This window comes from Rutidosis leptorrhynchoides, chromosome 8 (genome assembly GCF_046630445.1).
Source record: "Rutidosis leptorrhynchoides isolate AG116_Rl617_1_P2 chromosome 8, CSIRO_AGI_Rlap_v1, whole genome shotgun sequence".
Lineage (NCBI taxonomy): Eukaryota > Viridiplantae > Streptophyta > Magnoliopsida > Asterales > Asteraceae > Rutidosis > Rutidosis leptorrhynchoides.
Genome location: NC_092340.1, coordinates 136,851,577 through 136,873,380, shown reverse-complemented (window position 1 = coordinate 136,873,380; position 21,804 = coordinate 136,851,577). Strand labels below are relative to the sequence as shown.

The following is a 21,804-nucleotide window of genomic DNA, read 5'->3' as shown; positions in this document are numbered from 1 at the left end:
ACTCTTACATTCTATCTAATCTCTAAACGTATCAATAATATATTTTCTTGATAGTTCTATCTTTTCCTGTGATTTCTAGTAATTTGACTAACCAGGATCGTGTTATTTCAATTTCTTTCTTAGAAAATTAACAATGTTCATTCCAAAATTCATATCAACAAATTCTGAACCATTACTTGCTACTTAAAGCCGAGAAAAGAAAAACAAAAGTTTGAATTGAGGGAGAAAGAATAGAATATGTGAACTGTGAAAATAAGGAAATTAAGAGGGTGGATTTATAGTGAAATATCTGACAGAGAAGTAAAAACAGATTATCGCATTTAATTAAAGAGGATCCTAATTACCTTATTTACCGAAGAACCGAATCTTATATAGATTATCTCTAAAATCCTTAAATTCCGAAAATCCACCGTGACTACGTCAAAAGTTAAATCTCTATCTCAATCTTTTGTGACAGCTTCACTCGTACGCTTCACATAAGCGAATCGTTTTATCTATATTAATAAATAATGATAAAACTCTATTTACCAACCCATACTCGTCATGAAAACATTTTTATTATTAGTCATGACGACTACACTCAAATTTCGGGACGAAATTTCTTTAACGGGTAGGTAATGTGACGACCCGGAAATTTCCGACTAAATTTAAACTTAATATTATTTGATTTCGACACGATAAGCAAAGTCTGTAATGTTGAGTCTCAAAAAAAATTTGAACTATTGTTATACATTCAATTACCCTGCGACTACTTCCGACGATTCACGAACAAATAAATGTAAAGAGATTTATATGTAGAAATGAAATTTGATACATGTAACTTATTATATTTTTTTATTTCTAGTATTATCATTAGATATTATTATTACCATTATCATTAAAAATCATTATGAATATTATAGTTATCATTAGTATTATTAATATAAAAATAACACAATTGTCATTAATAATATTATTATTAACAATAATTATTATCATTGTTATCAATATTATTATTATTTATATTAATAGTATTATAAAAGATATATTTTTAATTATTAATCAGTAATTCTAATAAATCAAATAATTACGCAAATTCTGTTATCAATCATGTTTAGCTTTTTATTTTTTTTATATTGATTCTTGTATGTGAGAGTTAGAGGTTGACAGATACAAACAATCAATCATCTCAATTGTTGGGCACCATTCAATCATTCCACCATTATTATCAATTATCAATTTTAATTATTTTTGGTTTTGTTATCCCACCATCCCATCATCTATATTACAATTATGCATATATATGCACTACATATATAAGAGAATAAACCACACTTTTACACTTCCATCTTTTATTTCCTACAACCGAGACCATCATCAAGAACCATCACAATATCACCATTACCAATTAACACTTCAAACAAAACCATCATCCTTAGACTCCTCTCTACTAGTCGATAACAAACCCACAAGATACTATCGATAAAACCTCATTGATCATCAATAAGAAAACCATCAGACTACTACACTTTTTGTTTTAGGATTGCTTCTGCCATTCGACTTCTCAACCACCGATGATCACCAACTTGTCACCATATTTTGTTACTTATTATTATTATTATTATTATTATTATTATTATTATTATTATTATTATTATTATTATTATTATTATTATTATTATTATTATTATTATTATTATTATATTTATTAATTAGTAATATTTATTAAAAATGATTTATAATTACAGATAGCTACAAAATAGGTTTCCTATCACCTTCAGCTTTTTATTTTCTTCTGCTTTTCCTGTGTTCCCCGTGATTAAATGTCCAGATACCTCTTCGATATATAACAAGCGAGCAAATTAGGTTCTTGATAAAAAAAAAGAATAATTTAAATTCCATCGTCGTATCAATTATATACTACTCCTAGTTGGTACTTTGGCGAATATAATAGAAGTTAAGAAAAACCCAATTCGTTTTTCCCCTATACGCCGTAGCTTCTCATCAATCGATCAAATTGGAATCATTCATCAAAATCTAAAAATACATGAGTGTTGGGAATCATCCAATTGATCTATCTGTAAGTTTGCACGCTCCAATTCTTTCTATTTATTTTTGATTTTCGAAGTCAAACTTTAGAAAGAAAAAGTCAAACGTATGAACATTAATCAAATTCGAGCGTTCTGTGATGTTATGAGGTATAATTTCGTTTGTAAAACATTAGTAACTTGATTTAGAGTATCTTTCATGAAGAAAACGATTAATGAAACATTCTAGAATTTAAAATCGATTTTCAAAACGCCATCTTGTTCATTCGAAGCTACTGCTACTGTACCTGCATTCTTTTTCTTTGAACTGCTGCAGTTGCATCATTTTTTTCTGTTTTGGTTTCTGTAAAAAAAAATATATAGACAATGAATTGATGATGTTATAGTTTATGTTGAACAAGAATGATGATGTTATATGCTACACGAATGTGTATCTGTTTCTACCTGTACTGCCACTCAAAAATTTCTGTTACCAAATCAAACTCGCGTTATTCGCCTTTGGATTGAGTTGTTCTTGGACTCATGATGCAACTTGGGCTACCACTTGTTACTTGGACTCATTTTATATGATAATGGACTAAACAAAATGTGGGCTATGATGTTGGACCGTGAGCTACAAATTCATTATACGGGCTATAATCTTGAACCTATGAACCGGTTCTCGATGGACTAAATCACTTGGACTACTGTTAACAATAAACCACTTCTGGTCGGTTAAAGATTTTGTTGTTTGTTCATTTCTGTTGATTTTATTGCCGAGCTCCAAACCCATCGAACACTCGTCTTCCTCATCCATTTTCCCAAGGGTATAAACCATACCTTTAACTTTTTGATTTCGATTATTTTATAATATATTTTTTTTCTTATGTATAAACATGTTAAAAATTGCAACTCGGTTAATTGGTATTTAAACTTGATTAAAGTAACTAATTTATCAATTTATGTCTACGAGTACATAAGTGTGTATATATATATATATATATATATATATATATATATATATATATATATATATATATATATATATATATATATATATATATATATATATATATATATATATATATATATACAAAGTTTATAAATTATAAAGATATATACGAAAATATATACAACTCTTTTATAATAATAAATAATTATTATTTTTATTAGTATCATTATCATTATTAATATTAATATTATTAATATTAATATTATTACTATTATTATTATTATCATTATCATTATTGTATTATTATTATTATTATGATTATTTTTACAAACAGAAGATATCTATATAAATATATATATATTTATTACATATATCATAAGTATACTAATAGTAGATTTTAATATATTAACTAATATAATATTATTAATCTCACATTTATTAAAATATATATATCATATAAGTATTATAACAAATAATAAGGATTAATATGATAATATAGAAGGATATTAATCTATATATATTACAAAATATATATATATATATAAACTTAGTGATCAATATAGAAGGATTATTATTAATATTATCACTTTTATTAAAATGATTATCATTAACGAGTACGGTTATTAACTAAGAAGTATCATTACTTCAAATATGTATATTTTTTTATAAAAACTATTATTAATACTACCATTATTATTATTAAAAAAAATTATTATTTCTATCATTATATTTATTCTAGTATTATTCTAACTATAAAATCTAAACAAAAGACTGTTTATATAAAAAGATATATATAACACTTAACTATATTAAAATTATTATTTAGATAAAATAACATATAATTTATTAATATAAAAATTAAATCATTAATAATAATATATATAAATTTGTTCGATTACGATTATATGTTTTAATATAAATATGAATAATATAGGTTCGTGAATCCGATGCCAAACCCTGCATTGTTCAATATAGTCATATGTATTTTTACTACAAAATACATTAGGAAAGTTCATTTGATTCTCTTTTACTCTTTACATTTTTGGGACTGAGAATACATGAGCTGTTTTTATAACTGCTTTATTAAATGCTTTTGAAATATATTTTGAACTGCGAATACATGAAATGCTTTTATAAATGTTTGACGAGATAGACACAAGCAAAACATTCCTCGAATGAATTATTATGCAGACAGAAGTTCTGTGGATTATTATTGAATTAGTTAGACGTGATAATTGCCACTAATTGTTGTGATTATTTTCCCCTGATTTTTATTGCTTGGTAACCTAAGAATTAGAATCGGGTATGGCCCTAACTCACGCGAATCCTAAAGGTAGCTACCTGGTTTAACACCCCCACCCAGAATGTTTACTAGACGGTAGAGCTAGTGGGTGTGGTGTTTAGTACTTCGAGGTTTATATATTATACAGATGAGATGTTCTTTTTTTGGGGATATTATTTATGCGCATTATATGTTAATGTCAGTTACCAAGCCAAGCAATGAATGAAAAGTGAATGTTATGTATCGAGAGAATGATTTTATACACAAGTTATGTGTATGATATTTTGTACACGAGATATGTATACGGTTACTAAAATTTATGAAAATGGTTTCATACACGAGATAGGTGTACTGTATTTAAATCTTGTGGTCTATCAAAATGATGAATTTTATTGTTTATGATAAACTTATGAACTCACCAACCTTTTGGTTGACACTTGAAAGCATGTTTATTCTCAGGTATGAAAGAAATCTTCCACTGTGCATTTGCTCATATTAGAGATATTACTTAGAGTCATTCAAGACATATTTCAAAAGACGTTGCATTCAAGTCGTCGAGTTCATCAAGAATATTACTAAGTCATTTATAATTGGATATATTATGAAATGGTATGCATGCCGTCAATTTTCAATATAAATGAAAGTTTGTCTTTTTAAAACGAATGCAATGTTTGTAAAATGTATCATATAGAGGTCAAGTACCTCGCGATGTAACCAAGTGTAATGTATTCGTCCAGATGGATTAGGACGGGGCGTGACAAAAAAAAAAGGTAAGAATTTTTCGAAATTACCCAATATCCATTGCTTAATTACTTTTTGGACAAAAGAATTTTTCAAAACTTGGCGTTTTACGGTTACTTGACCTTTGAAACCTTCGACCTTTACCCATTACCGCACACTTAGAAGAACATTGTCCCTAATGTTCTTTTAGAAAGAATACTTTAATACTTTATAAATTAAGGACATCGACTTCTAAAATTTCCAAGTTAGTTGCGGGGGTTACCCCACACTTAGAGATTTTAGTGCGTTATAGTTGAAATAGGTTTGAGGAATGGTTACTTCCCTACGGTCGTGTTACTTTCCTAGTGCTTGGCCTTCCTACGGTCAATCTCCTAAGGACCAGTCTCTTGTGATAATATTTCTGCATGAAGAACAAAAAAAGAGAAAGGCAGCATTTCCACTATATATAACTTTTTTAGTACAATGCTTCAAAAGGATAAAACTAAAAATAAAATAAAGTAAAGTAGTCTATGGGATATTATCCTGGTCAATGTGCTGAGTCGGCGCTGCGAAGTATCCAAAGGGATCATCATCATCCTCTAGTTTTGGTAAGTACTCAAGAGGTTGCCCTATATCCAATTCAGGGCCTAGTAGTGAATCCAGATATAGGTCTGACGGCAACTCCAGGTGGGATAGGCTCGGGAAAGGCTCCTCGTCAGGTATGCTCCCGGTGATCTCAAATGCCTGGGTCGTTGGTGGCTCAACTGATATGGGAATAGTGATTAAGTGACAACCCTCAGGTAGCTCAGAGACTGAACTGGCTCGGTGACTGGAGCAGGCAGCGTGATGTGAATAGGAGTAGCATGTGCAGGCATGGCAGCTAAGGCAACTGAGTGAACTGAGGCTGGTGTGGAATGCCTGGAGGTAGCTTGTCGTGTCGGCTAAACACGGCGCGCTAGCCTACATGAAGACGGGTCCAGAGTACTGCGCGGCATCCCCTCGCACTGAAGGTATGCTCTAAGAGCTCGGTAGAGCCTATGCTGGTCTCTGAGTAGTGCCCATGTAACATCAGGGTCACTTAAAGTGGCTCCATAGTGTATCACCGTCTGTGGCTCATGTGTCTCTGATAGCTGTGTGTGCTCGGCAGGTCTCCTGGCTAAACGTCTAAATCGTCGAACGAGAGGAGCTGGCGGTGATGTGCTAATGTCCTCCTTAACACTCTCCAATATCAATCGCCTTGGGCCTAAATTCCCTGTTGATGGAATGTTCTGATCAGCACTGCTTCCGGAAGAGTAAACTCTAGGAGTCCTCGACATTTTTGCCTAAATATATTCAACAAACTTGTAAGTACTAAGCGCAAGTATGGCGCTTAGTTGTTGGTACACAGAGATAATATCTTAAGAATGAAAATAATTGAAATAATTATAATAAAAAGGATAAGCAAGGTGTGCCTTCCAAGAGTGCTTTGTTTATCAAGTCGTTATAGCTCGACTTTTCTTTGCCAGATCTTCAGAGGTGCTCCTCCTTATCGTGGTCTTCCAGATAAGCTTTTAACCGATGGCCGTTAACTTTGAAGTTGCTAGTAGGTCCTTCTAATTCCACGGCTCCATGTAGAAAAGCATGTACAACTTTGTATGGGCCACTCTATCTTGATCTAAATTTTCCAGCGAACTTCTTGAACCGAGAATTGAAGAGTAAAACTTTATCTCCAGGGTCGAACTTCGTATGGATTAATTTTGCGTCATGCGTAAGCTTAGTTCGTTCCTTGTAGATGTATGACGTTTCGTATGCTTGGTCTCTTAATTCGGCGAGTTCGTTCATATGCATCTTCCGATGCTTTGCGGTAACTGAGGGGTCGAGGTTGCAGGTCTTCAGCGCCCAGAGAGCTTTATATTCAAGTTCCAGCGGAAGGTGACAGGCTTTTCCATAGATCATGCGGTAGGGTGTAGTCCCTAGAGGATTCTTGTAAGCAGTCCGGAATGCCCACAGAGCATCGTCTAGTTTCTAGGCCCATTTATTCCCATGATGGCCTACAGTTCGTTCTAAGATTCTTTTGAGTGCTCTGTTCGTGACCTCTGCTTGTCCGTTAGTCTGCTGATGATAGGCAGTGGACATCTTGTGGGTAATTCCGTATTGTTGCATCACCTTCATAAATTGAGTATTACAGAAGTGTGTGCCTCTATCACTTATTATAGCACGGGGAGCTCCAAATCTGCAGAAGAGTCTCTTCAGGAAGTTGGTGACAACTTTGGCATCATTTGTTGTAAATGCTTGGGCTTCGACCCATCTGGAGATGTAATCTACTGCTATGAGGGCATATTCTTTCCCATTAGACTTTGGGAATGGGCCCATAAAGTCTAATCCCCATATATCGAAGATCTCGCAAGCTTGCATATTAGTCCTTGCCTTTGGTATGCGTCGCAACGCTTTACAAGCTCTTGCGCATCTCGGAATATACACGGCCAATAAAATCCTGATTCGTAGACTTTTCTTGCGGTTAAGTTTGCTCTATGATGACCTCCAGTTGGTCCATGGTGACATTGGTAAACAATCCCTGCTGCTTGTTTCTCATCTACGCACCTCCTGATTATCTGATCAGGGCAAATTCTAAACAGGTAAGGATCTTCCCAGTAGAATAACTTGGCATCCCTGAAGAATTTCCTTCTTCGGGAGGTACTCATTTCTTTTTGTACTACTCCAACAACTAGGTAGTTGGCCATGTCGGCATAGCAAGGAGTGTCAGTAAATTGTGATCCTATGTGAGTTTGTCCTAAACTCATAAGCTGTTCTTCCGGAAATTTATCTCTGATATCTTGTTCAGCAAGTTTTTCCATCGTTGGATTCTCCAAACGACTAACATGGTCTACTGCGACGTTCTCTACTCCTTTCTTATCTTTAATCTCAATATCGAATTCCTGAAGGAGTAAGATCCATCGTAGGAGTCTTGGTTTCGCGTCTTGCTTAGTGAATAGATATTTGACTGCTGAATGATCTGTATAGACTGTAGTTTTGGACAGGATGAGATAGGAACGGAATTTGTCAAAGGCGAATACTACGGCTAGCAGCTCCTTTTTCGTGGTAGTGTAATTCTCTTAAGCTCCGGTTAAGCTCCTTTTTCGTGGTAGTGTAATTCTCTTAAGCTCCGATTAAGGTTTTTGCTTGCGTAATAGATTAGATGAAAGTGCTTATCTACCCGTTGTCCAAGCACAGATCCAACTGCGAACTCACTCGCATCACACATGATTTCAAACGGTAGACTCCAATCAGGAGCTATCATGATGGGTGCATGTGTTAGCTGTTCCTTCAGATGGTTGAATGCTTTTCGACATTCGTCATTGAAGACAAATGGGACTTCCTTTCCTAGAAGATGAGTGAGAGGTCGTGTGACCTTTGAAAAATCCTTAATGAAGCGTCGGTAAAAACTGGCGTGTCCAAGGAAACTCCTTACCGCTCTTACTGTGGTAGGTTCTGGAAGTTTAGTGATGGTCTCAATCTTAGCCTTATCAACTTCTATTCCTGCTTTTGAAATCTTATGTCCTAAAACTATCCCTTCTTTAACCATAAAGTGACATTTTTCCCAATTTAGAACTAAATTTGACTCTTTACACCGGGTGAGCATCTTGTCAAGGTTTGAAAGGCACGAATCAAAGGCACTACCAAAAACTGAGAAGTCGTCCATGAAGACTTCCATACAACATTGAATCATGTCGTATAATATTGCTACCATGCATCACTGGAATGTAGCTGGTGCATTGCATAGCCTAAAGGGCATGCGTCGATAAGCAAATGTTCCATAAGGACAGGTAAAGATTGTCTTTTCTTGGTCCTTTGGATCGAGGGGAATTTGAAAGTAGTCGGAAAAACCGTTAAGGAAACAGTAGTATTCATTTCCTGATAGACGTTCCAACATTTGATCGATGAAAGGCAATGGAAAATGATCCTTTAGGGTTGCATCATGTAGTTTACGATAATCTATGCAAACCCTCCAACCGGTGACTTCCCGAGTTGGAATAAGCTCAATATTCTCATTTTGAATTACGGTTGTCCCTCCCTTTTTGGGTACCACTTAAACAGGACTAACCCATAGCGAATCAGAGATGGGATAGATCAGACCGGCGTCCGGAAGTTTGATTACTTCTTTCTTGATGACTTCTTGAATCATAGGATTGACCCTTCTTTGCCTCTGAACTGAAGGTTTGAAATCATCTTCCATGAAGATCTTGTGGGTGCAATAGTTGGGGTGGATCCCTTTTATGTCGGAGATCTTCCAAGCAATTGTCTTCTTATGTGATTTCAAAGCTTGAACTAATTTTGCCTTCTCTTGTGGCGTGAGGTCTTTCGAGATGATTACAGGGAGTTTCGATTCTCCTTCTAAGAATGCATACTCCAGATTGTCGGGTAACTTCTTTAATTCTAATTCCGGAGGTTCCTCGATAGATGGCTTCATCCTAGCTATCTCTTTTTGGTCTAACAAGTCATACTTCTCCTGGAATTCTGATTCTTCAGTAGCGGTCACTGATGCTATATGTTCTTCATTTCTGGAAATTATCCTTCTTTATGCTTCCTATTCATAAACGTCTTCTTTAGTTTCGAAGGTAGGTTCGGGAAATTCCTCACAGTCCTCCTTTGACTGGGGTTCCTAATATATTGGAATGAAATCTGTCTCTTCATTTGGTCTTCTCCTTAATAGAGGTAAAGGAATGCCTTGTCCTAGCGGTGCTATTTAAATAGTCTTGCCAAGAAAATTACTTTCAGAGAGGGGAGATTTGTGTTGACTAAGGTTTATGGCTGAATGGTTGTCGAGATTTCTTTCGGGAGGTGTAAAAAACAGATCCTTAGAAATTTGATCTTGACTACATATAGCCATGGTTTCTTCCAGGTATTCGTTGATGAGTTCTTGAAAGGAATCAGAGAGATTCACATCTTTTTCTTTAGGATGGTTCATGAGACGATCAACATTGAATGTGATTTCTTCTCTTCCAACCCTTAATTTCAATGATTTCTCGTGCACATCAATTACGGCTTTGGAATTATTTAGGAATGGTCTGCCAAGAATGAGTGGGACCTTTGTGTTTTCCTCAATATCCATAATGACGAAATCAACGGGAAACGCAAACTTATCTACTCTAACTAGGACATCTTCAGCTATTCCTCGAGAAATCTTAACTGATCTGTCCGCGAGTTAGATAGTCATTCTGGTAGGCCTTAAGTCATTTAATCATAGCTTTTTGAATAACGAATAGGGCATTAGGTTTACACTGGCTCCTAAGTCTGCTAACGCATTGCTAATTTGGACATCTTTCAGGTAGCAAGGTATCGTAAATCTTCCTGTATCTCCTAACTTAGGAGGAATTCCATGTTGTAACACTAACGAGCATTCTTCACTTAAGGGCAAGCTAACTATCTCTCTTAATATCTCTTTGTTTGAAAGCAGTTCTTTGAAAAATTTAGTGCAGTTTGGCATTTCTACTAAAGCATCTACTAGTCGTACATTGAAATGCAAATTCTTAATAATATCCCAATACTTAGTGAATCGCGCTTCTTGTTTTTCCTTCCTAAGCCTACCTGGGAAAGGTATGCGGGCGCGCAGAATAATTTTCGGGGCCTTAGTAGAGATAGGTTCCGGTGGATTGACAACTGGGTCAATTGGCACAGGTTCCTTATCGAAAAAATCTTGTATGGCTATATTAATAGTTGTTTCCTTCCCTCCTCTAGTAATTACTATGGCATCAAACTCACTGCACTCTATTTCAACTTTAGTGGTTAATCGTTTAAGCGTAAGCTGAAAATTGTTGATTAATTCTTCAAAAGTCTTTATCAAAGTATCGAACTTATTCTGACATTCTATGACTTGAAGGTTTATTGCGTATTGCTTTTTCATGAATTCAACTAAAATTTCCTTAGAGTGGAGAGTAGGTTTATGCAACGGGAAGATTATATTATGATCCGAGCTGTTTTGCTGTTTGTGTGCCCATCTAGGGTAAGGATACCTTAGATTGGTTCTAGTAGCATCGGAGTTTCTAGAAGTTGGTAAATCTTGAAGAGTGAGGGTGAGATCTTGTAACCTGGTTTCCAGCATTTTTACCGTATGAGCGAAGACGTCATCCTTCTCAGCAGCTTCATTGTTCCAATCTTCCTGCTGTGCAGCTATTGTGTCCAAGAGATTCCATGCTTCGTCTGCTGTTCGGGACATGAAATTGCCTTGCGAGGCCATGTCTAGGAGAGACTTATCATCCTTGGTCAAACCATTGTAAAGCGTACAGATTATGTCTGCCCATCTTAACAAATGATTCGGACATCTTTTAAGCATCATCTTTAATATATTCCATGCTAGACACAATGACTCATTTTCTTTTTGAGAAAAGTTTGTGATGTTATTTCTTAAACAGGTTTGCAGGGAGGGTGGATAGAATTTGTTTAGAAATTTAGTGGCTAAATCCTCCCATGAATGGATTGAATTTGGGTTAAGTTCGTCAAACCATGCTAAAGCGTGTGCAGAAAGTGAATATTGAAAAAGATGAAGTTTTAAAATGTTTTTCTCGTTTTCTTCCTTCTTAAAAGAGTCAACCAGACTGATAAATTGTTTAAGTGAAAGTTTGGATCGTCAGTCGGTAATCCTTGAAATTTACATATCATACTGACTAGTTTAATCATGTGTGAACTGATTTCAGGAATTTCTTCGGTTCTTAAGGTGATTGGCCCTCCTCTTTCCTCTAAGCATGACTTATGCATAGAAGCAAGGGTATCTTGTTGTTCCTTTTTTAGATTTTCTGTTTAAAAAGACTTAAAAGTAACTTTTAGAAAATATTAATTTACTAAAAGGATCGTTAGTTTAATAAAAACAATTATTCTTGAAATTCGGTCGCTAACCAGATCGGATATCTTTACTGATAGGATTTCTTACAGATTACTTGTATCGAGGTGGCCAGGCAGACTACGGAGAGGCAGGATCCTTTTGGTTCCAATATAATTGGAGACTGTTCAAAAAATCCAATAACCAAGTCCGTGTATAATTGTCTTTCTTAGACACCACCAAACAACACTTTTGTCTGTTAAAAATCTTTCTCGATCAAAATATTCGATCCCCGGCAGCGGCGCCAGAAAACTCGTTACTACTATGATCTGGCCGAAATGGATGGTTTTATTCGTGTCGTGTCGTTAGGGCGCAGGACGTCTGATTCAGCTGACCAAGGTAGTACACAGTGGTTTTGTTTATTTATATTGTGCGGGGCCTAAATTTACTTTTACTTTCTAAGGTGTAGAAGGTGTAAGTTAACCTAGTGTCGTATTTTTGCTGATTAACGAATTGAGAATCAAGTGAATAATTGTCTTTTAGTTAAGTTACCTGGATAAAAGATAGTAGTGGTTTTTAGCTAAAAGTCCTAAATGCAGAAAAGTAAATAAGTGGAAGGATATTCGGAGTATGCAGATCAGGGAAATGTTGACCAAGATATCAGTATTGGGTTAGGGAAAGGTAATTATGCTTATGTTAAGACTATGCTTGGAATGATGTAGATCTAGTTGGATGAGCCAATTACACAGACCTACTTGTCTCTGAACTCTCGGAGGTCTCTTTAAGCAGTGAGAAGTATGTCACTTGGTCATATAATTGAAAGGTAACAATACCTCGGAGGTTATCCTCAGTAAATTACTAGGTTTATTAGTGAGTTTAGCTCTAATCCTAACCATCGTTATCAGTTTAGTTAACTGAATAACAACGTGTCGTGTTGATTGAACACTGATCACAAACGGAAGGAATCCGTCGGTTTAAGTTGGCAAAACCTTTAAATGAAAACTAACAACCATTCCATCATACTAATGAGATCATATCAATTCAAACATTATACAGCATCACAGTTAATATACTGATAGTAAAGCAGATAGAAACCTAATGAATACCTAAACAGTTGATATGATTAAGACCTAAGGCAACAATCAAACAAGAACATGCAATAGGCTTGAGTCACACAGCAAAGGCACTAATTAGATCTTAACAGCTCCTAAGAAGTCTCTTCGGAACAGTCAATAGGCATACTAGGTCATTCATGTCTCAATTCCTAAGTTATGTGTCCTAAAAGCACATTAAATGCCTCTCGGGAACTCCGGCCATACCGAGTTCATAGAATCGTCAAATACAGTATAACCAGGGCCCTTAATCCTATGAAGTAGCTAATTTCATACAGGTGGATAAGTCCTGATCACAACCTAGGTTGGTCAATCCTTAAGATGCTAGCATACAAATCTATCAAACTTCCTAGTTCAGTATTATAATAGTAATCGTACTAAATTAACATAATTGCGCTAACCCAAACTTCTATCATGGAAACATACAGATTAATTAAGCTATCATGGTAATATTGGAACACATTATTAAACATAAAAAGTAAGAACACATGTTTAATACAAAAGACAAGCATTTCGGATAAAAACCTGAAAAGTCCGAAGAAATCTACCCGAGATCGCAGGGACTCGCCGGGATATCCTCCGGAAAATAAAAGCTAAGCTAACTACTACTAAAAACTAACTAAAAGCTTGAAAATATGAAATGAACTACAAATTGAGTGTGTGTTGAAATGGATGGAGAAAGCCCTTTAAATAGACTTGAAATTTGCCTGCAAACGGCTGGCAGGCCGTTTGGCAAGCCGTTTGGCAGGCCGTTTGCAGGGGCCGGTTGCCAGGTTTGCCCGTTTAAGGTGCCCGTTTGCTCTGATAGTTTGGCAGGCCATTTTCCATACTGGCAAGCCATTTGGCTTGCTGGTTTGCTGGATCGTAACTTGATTTCTTGTCTTTCACCATTTTCGCTCTAGAATCTTCGTTTTAGCTCCGTTTTACTTGATTCTTTTTGCATTACCTTCGTAATTACTTAATCTACAAAATCAACCGAAAAAGCGATACTTTTTGCCGACAAAGTTTAAATCTTTATTGTTTTAGTGCTTAATATAGGGGATAAAAATGTGACTTTTTGGCCGATATCACCCGCCTCCATCTAATCACTCCAATTTCATCTTTTGACAATAATAGTAGCAGACGTCTGGTGATGTGACCCAAATCTTATTTACAATAAGAGTAGTAGACCATCTTATTTACAATAAGAGTAGCAGACGTTTTACCTCGTATCTCGTGATGTGATCCGAATTTTAAAAAACTTAAAACACGGAAGTTATAAACCGAATCAATACGGATGTCTGGACTTTTGAATAACTTAATTCTGAATACATATGAGTAAGTTACGCTTAAAATGGTGAAATAGCCCATTTAAAAAAATGTTGTGCGAAAGTTAGGGTTGTTAATGTATATGTAAGATCCAAAGCTGAGCACCCTTTTTAAGGATAAAGGGATAAGTAAATTGTTATTTTTATAACATTAAAATAACAATTTAGAGTGAAGGTTTTGATATGGCAAAATGGGTGATTTCCGAATCTTTGAAATTTTGAGAGATTCGATAGATTTCAGTTTTTTGAGGATACCCATTTTCTAGGATAGATGATACTCTATTTTTTTGAAGAGTTCCTTTAGAGGGTACTTATTTTACCGAAGACTTCTATTGTAGAATTTGCTTAGCTTCATTTCTGCAGTCAACCTGGGTCACAAACTTCATTTTCTTCGAGAATTTATGCTTTTCTATTAGAGACTATGCTCTTTTTTTCTTTTGTTTGCATATCACATCTTCATAACTTTGTCTATTTCTTCTTGTACCCAGATAGAGGTGTTTTTCACCGAAAATAGGCTTTGATGACCTATCAAAAACAATCTAGTGTTTCAGAATTTTTGATAAGTGTTTTGAGGTAAACTTGGTTGATCTATGTCTTTGAATTTCTAGGTTTCGGAAATGAGAGAAGGATGAAAGTGAATGTAACGTATTGTATAGTGAATATGGGTAGTGAATTTCTCATTCATCAACTCTTTAAGGTGAGTTGGTCAGTTTAAATGCTTAGAGTGGAAACGAAAACGGAGGTTTTTATCTATCTATTCAGAATGATTTCGGAAGAAGTATCGCACCTATACCACGTATGGCGCTTACTAACCATTGGCCTCGAAAAATATGTCAAATTCAAGTTCTAACTCTAAATGCGAACATTGGCACTCTCAACAGAAAAGATAATGAAGCATCAAAAATGAAAGCTTATTGGACCTTTATTTTGGGGTGCCTCACAACAATTATATTGGGTTGAAAATGCATAGTCATGTAATGCTCTTTTAGAGAATTGGTTCATCCTTAAGAATATTTCTGCCTTTATTTGCTTTAATTTAAAAACAAACATGCTTGATTTTTGAATGTACTTTCTCTAGATAGTATCATCTAGTCAAAATTTTTGAAAAGTTTACATCAAGGTCAAAGGATCTAAATAATAGGTATACTTGAAAAGCTTAGTGATCTTTTAGTTAAAAATATTCTCCGAGCATCCCCTAGCTAATTACAGTGTACTACACCGCTATCCCACACTTAGAGGAACATTGTCCCTTATGTTCTTTCTTAAATTTTAGGGATCTAAAATCCCACACTTAGAGTTTAAAAATGTCAAAAAAAGTTTCTAAGCTCAATATTGGGGTGGAATCCCACACTTAATGATAAGCTTAGGATAGGGTATAATTTAGGGCAATAGCGAAGCAAAATATAAGAGCGCATGGAAATAAACGAATTACTCCCATTAGGTGTGCGGTGTGCATGTGAGCTGAGGATCTAAAGGTAGACTCAGTCGGCAAGTTTGGAATTAGTCTTCTTGAAGTGTACTCGAGCTCACTAGGGCGAATTCATCATTCATACATCATCCACTAATAACTTGCAATGAAATAATCAACTGGTTTCCTTGTCGTCTCTTCATTATTCAAAGAATCTCCATCCATAGGCATTGATACATGTCCATTACTTGTAAAAAATATAATATATCAATCCTAGACAAGTGATTAAGCTTTAGGCCATAGACTTACTGATTTTCGTTTGGATGAAAAGGTATTTTTGAAAATTTGAGGGTTTCAAAATTAGGGTTCTGAAAATTCAACACTCAGTGTATGACTTAAAAGCTTAATCCCACACTTAAAGTGTTGAATACCTTTTATTTCACTTTTAAACAACATTCTTGGAAATGCTAACATAAGCAAATAAGCAGTTAAAATCAGGTAGCCTAGTATAAAGATATCCAATGCACATATTTTTCAACGAGTTCGAGCATAATACACATATGTAAGTTCCTCAAATACTCGAAACATGTGAATTGGTGTTATGACTTAGGTACCTAAGTGACTTCTAGTAGGTTTCTATGTTTATGAGAGAAAAAGGATGTTAAAAAATTGAGACCTTTCGAAAAAAATGTAGTAAGTAATGTAATTAAGTTCAAGATAAGTAAGAAACTATAAAAATTTCTTTATAAGTTTTATTTTCCACTTATTTAATTATCCTAATTATCCTAATCTAACTACTACAAAAGATATTTTAAGTACACGGGTTTTCTCCCGAGAAGCGCTTGTTTTTGTTTGAGTCACGAGCGTGACTCTAGACTTATTTCTCAGAAAATTCTGGCTTCTCCCTTGCATCTATTAGTAGATACATGAGCTAATATTGGAGCATACCGAAAAGATTGAAGCAGACATAGAGTAAGGTATGTATAGTGAGAAGGAGAAGGTTGGTCGAAGTGAATGTTTTGTTTATCTTGAGGTATAACAAAGGTATCAACTTCTTCAACTTCCTCGATTGGTGTGGGTTGGTTAGATAGGTCCTCATCACTTCATAATGCATACGTCATTATATAGTGGAGTGATGATTTATAAGGTAACCCTGACGCAAAACCCGTCTTTCTTCTTAATGATGTCTTGTTGATGGTAATGTCGTACTCTCGGCATGGAGGTGGGTTAATATCCATTGAAGTCTCTAACCTGGAAGTAACATTAACAACTACTTCAGTACTAGAATCCTCCATTTCTTTCTTCTCATCCGGGATCTCTATTTCTATTTCCTCATCCACCTCCTCGTCACTCTGTTCGGGAGCTTCAAGTATAAATGGTTCAGAGAGTTCTTCTAGAACGAAATCCTCTCCAGTCATTAAAATATAAATAATAAGGTGGAAGTGAAAATTTATAAGTTTGGATATGGAGTGGTTATTCATCTTGCCTTCTACTGATATCTTTTTCTAATCATTCTAGAAATCTGGTTCGGGAAGATGGTTTTTCTAGTGGAGATGGTATTAAATTCGGCATTCCCAATCGAAGACATACACACTCATTAATCATGAAAGTGACATCTTCTCCATGGGCTCGTAAGGTATAGTCCGTGAATAGACGTCAACGATCGCTTTGGCTGTATTCATAAAAGACTTTCCTAAGATGAATGAGTTTTTTACGTCTTTTTTAAAATCTATAACCACAAAGTCGGTTAGAAAAAGAAATTTTTCGACCTTAACCATGATGTTCACAGCTATTCCCTTAGGATATTTAATAGATTGGTTAGCTATCTGGATGCACATTTTGGTAGGGTTAAGGTTTACATTTTTGAGTCTCTGGAACAGTGAGTAGGGCATGAGATTGATGTTTGCACCAAGGTCAGCGAGAGAATAGATAGTACCAGATTGGTAGATAAAATAAGGAAGGGTAAATCGTCCGGTATCCCCTAGTATTTTCAGGAAGGGTATTTAGGAGAATGGCTAAACAAATTCGCGTTCAACGGGACATTGGGTACTTCGGGTACCTTATCCTTGGTTGATAGAAGGGTCCCACAATACTTCTTACTACGAGAATTTTTACACACAGTGTCTAATAATTTACCTTCAAACTTGAAAGATTTCATCTTATTATGTTTTTGCTTGAGACTGCTCGAGAATGAAATGGGTACTTTCCAATTGGGTTTAGGTGATGATTCAATTACTACTATCGAAGAGGCATTAGTTTGTTTCTCTACCCGAGGAGGAACTGAAGGTTGGCTATGTACCACCTTCGAGTCATTTTTAGGCACACTACCCAGAGAATCTAGATGTTGATTTAGCTGACTTATTTGATATTTTAGACTATTTTGATGATTAGCCATGACTAGGTCAACCGCGTCTTGTCTTGCTGTAATCATATTGATGATTTGCAGTAGGAAATCTCTAGACTTATCTCTGGTGGTGTAATAGGTTTGATAGGTTGGTTATGCGGATGAGCTAGGAATTTAGTGGAGTATACAACATAGTCCTCACATTCATCCTTCTATACCTTGGCAGGATATGAGTTAGTACAATTCTGGCATAATTGTACTTTAGACTTATGTTGCGAGAGTTTCTTCAGCTCTCCGACTTCTTTGGTGAGGGTTTCGAATTGTTCTGAGAGAAATTTTACGGTTTTATTTGTGATAGGATTGGAGGCAGAAATCGGTGTTGCTGATGAAATGTGCTCTTCCGTGTTCCAATCGTGATGACGCTTAGTCATCTCCTCGATCAATCTCCTGTCCTCGTTAGCGGTGAAGTTCATGAAGTTAACTTAAGAAACAGCATCAAGAGTAGATTTGTCATTCTAATTCAGACCTTTTTAGAAGGTTAATATCTGAACAGAGCTCTCAAAATGGTGGTTTGGGCATCTTCGAAGAAAATGTTTGAATCTTTCCCATGCAGTGTAGAGTGATTCATCGGAAGTTTGCTGAAAGTTAACGATATCATTCCTAAGTCTGAATTATTTTGATAGGGGAAAGTACAATTAAGAAACTAGTTGCTATTTCCTCCCATGAGGTGATAGAGTTGGGTTCTAACCCCTCAAACTGGGTTTGTGCATGAAGAGTTAAGGAATAGGGGAACAAATATAGAAGAACTACATCTTTTTCAACCCTGTTTTGCTTATAAGAGTTGGATAAGGAGAGGAATCTATCTATGTGAGAATTGGGATCATCATTTGGTAAGCCGTGGAATAGACTGTGGTTATGAATGAGTTGCACGATGATATTATTCAACTCAAATGATGATCCAACCTCTTGGTAGAGTATGGGTCCTCCTCATCTTTATAACGAGGGTTTGGTGATTTCAGCGAGAATGATGCGTGCGTCCATCGTCGAACTATCGGCAGAAAAGTGTGGATCTCATCGGATGGGTACAATGTATGATATAGGTTAGAAGAAAGGATGTGTTGGGAGAATTCTTAGCGGTCTAAGTAGGTTAAACCATCCGAAAGGTTCATTAATAAGAAAATCCATTTTGAACGTTTTTAATTAAGCTAATATAATATAATATTATCTAACCTAACTACGAAATACATAGTAAATTCTAATAAGGATAGTGAGTCATCGTCAAAAGGGTCTCATAAAAACTAACTAATCTAAACAGGCTCCAAATCGTACTACCGCTCCCCGGCAGCGGCACCAAAAATCTAGTTCATCGCTCAAAAATTCGGTTACGTTTGTCATGTAAATAGGTTGACAGAGCTAGTCTCAAGAGGGTGCTAATATTTAATTTATATGTGTTGGTCCTAAATCTATTCTCCCTTCTTATGGGTTAGCAAAAGAAAATATGACCTAGGTTCGTTCCTTAAGTGGTCGAATTTGAAACGAAGCTTATTCAGATAATTTAGTGATTAAGATGGGGGTTTTACACAATTTAGTATCCAAAACAAGTGGCCAGGTACACCTTTTATAGAGAGGCATGATCCTTTTGGTCCCAATAAATTGGCAAATGTTTGGAAAATCCAATAACCAAGTTCAACTGGTTTATTCTAAACTCTACTTTATCCGGAATATCAAATTGTGCAAAGGCTATAGTTGGGATGATTTGTAATATAATTATATTTAAATATTAAATTAATAAAAAAGTAATCTAGCTAGTATGCAACAGCTAAGGACAGAAAAGACATGGTTCATTATGATTTTGGATAACAAAGTGTCGTGATGATTTCGAGACACTCACTGGATAGATATACCTTGGTGTAAATACCAGATTCTCTACTAATTGATTTCTCAATTAGCATGTCACGAGGAACTAGGTTATCATGATTCTGATCGGATAGGCTATGCTGAACTCCGATGCTTATCCGGTTAAAGGATATAAGTGGCCCTTCTTGGATGCAATGCATACCTTGGTCACACGAATAAAGTAGCATAGTCATATACATATTATATCTCACCTTTCTTAACACCATAGTGTATCACCCAAGTGAGTAGTTATGATTATGTTTTGAATTACTTCATGTCAATGGTTTTGGTAAAATCTACATGTGTATAGAAAAACTAGAACCTCTCATGGTTCTCTGTCATCCGTAAAGATTTATAAACTAAGTTTGTATTGTAGTGCGTTAAACTTCCATTTATGATTTAAACAAGCCATTACTTAAATCTACCCAATAAATCGCTTAGTTATTCACCATGTACTTCACTCGCAGTTTTTCCTAGAATGTACTTCTAATATGGAGTTTCAATAATGTACTACACTTATAGTGGTTCCATAGCTTCTAACATTGACCATGCTCACGTGGTCTTATAGTACATCAACATTGTGCTCTACTGTTGTAACTATATTTCCTCGAGTTTCATACTCTTGACCAATTTCTTGATCTGGTCCAACGGTAATTCCCCATGTACTTTTGGTATTTCTGATGGGTTCATACCTTGACCAATGTATCAACACGGATAATTAATTATCTTTATAATTGTCGACTTTATAAAATGGTTTTAATCACGTTTATTGTTGGAATGACGATTATAATGAGGTTTAAAATCATAGACAGAAAGCGAGTATGAAACGATAATCATCCCTAACTAACATTATTAAATCATGACAAACAATCAAGTAATTACTCACTAATCATGGCAATAAACATCTTTATTATTAATAAATCACAAACATCGAGCAAGAACATTATAATAATTTAATAAAAGAAAAGATAGATTATTAAATAATAATGCGAGCAGAATAGCACTTATATTTCTTCAGAATATTCAGAGCGTTACATTTCTTGACTAGCTTTTATCACTAACTACATATCTAATCTCCTACTAATCACTAGAGAGCGATAGCAGAGAGATAACTACATACCTAATCTCATACTTTTCTCTCTCTAGAATATAGAGAAAGAGTAGAGAGAACTAATCTCCTACTAAACACTAGAGAGCAATAGTAGAGAGATGATTTAGAGAAAGAAGTGAATGAAAAAGGTGTGTTAAAATGAGAAGCAATCCCTTCCTTTTATAGACAAAAATCAGAATGGGCAGCAAGTGTAAGGAGGGAGTGTAGAATGGGCACCAAGTATAAGGTAGGACTGTAGAATGGGCATCAAGTGTAAGGAGGTCGTGTGGCTCATAAATCATGGCAGCCCGTGTGGGCAAGCCGTGTACACGGGTTTCCTGACTTAATTATTACCGTTTTCGCTCTAACTTCTTCGTTTCTTGTCCATTTTAAGCAATTCTTGCGCCCACATGTTCGTAGTTAGATATCCTACAATGTAATATCAGCCGAATCAACTTTCATAAAAATTATAAAATAGGTAAGTTAAACGCGAGTGAATCATCTTAACCGGTTTGCTCGTTTTCCTTATTTTTCATCCGTTTTAGTGATTCTTGAAACATATTCTTCGTAATGAAATAATATATCAAATAAAGCAAATAAATGTTTATTTTGATGATAAAGTTAATTACTTTATCATAAATGAGAAAAATATCGATGGTAAAAATATGACTTTTTAGCCGATATCAACATTATATCTAACAAATTAAAGAAATTCATGCAGCATGTACAAAATCTCAAAATAATTAGGAGGCTAGAATCAATCTATGCATTATAACGATACAGGGTATATCATAATATATATATATATATATATATATATATATATGGGAAGTTTAATTAGGAAAATTCCATGTAATTAAGGAGTATTAAAAAGATAATATGTGGCAAAAAAAT

At 35.1% G+C, this 21,804-nt stretch overlaps 1 non-coding gene across 1 annotated transcript; it reads left to right on the top strand.

Moving 5' to 3' along the window:
• Positions 1-18,485: 18,485 nt before the first annotated feature.
• Positions 18,486-18,592, top strand: LOC139865182 (small nucleolar RNA R71). The gene has a single exon (XR_011764702.1). It is a non-coding gene; the product is annotated as a small nucleolar RNA R71 (small nucleolar RNA).
• Positions 18,593-21,804: the final 3,212 nt, after the last annotated feature.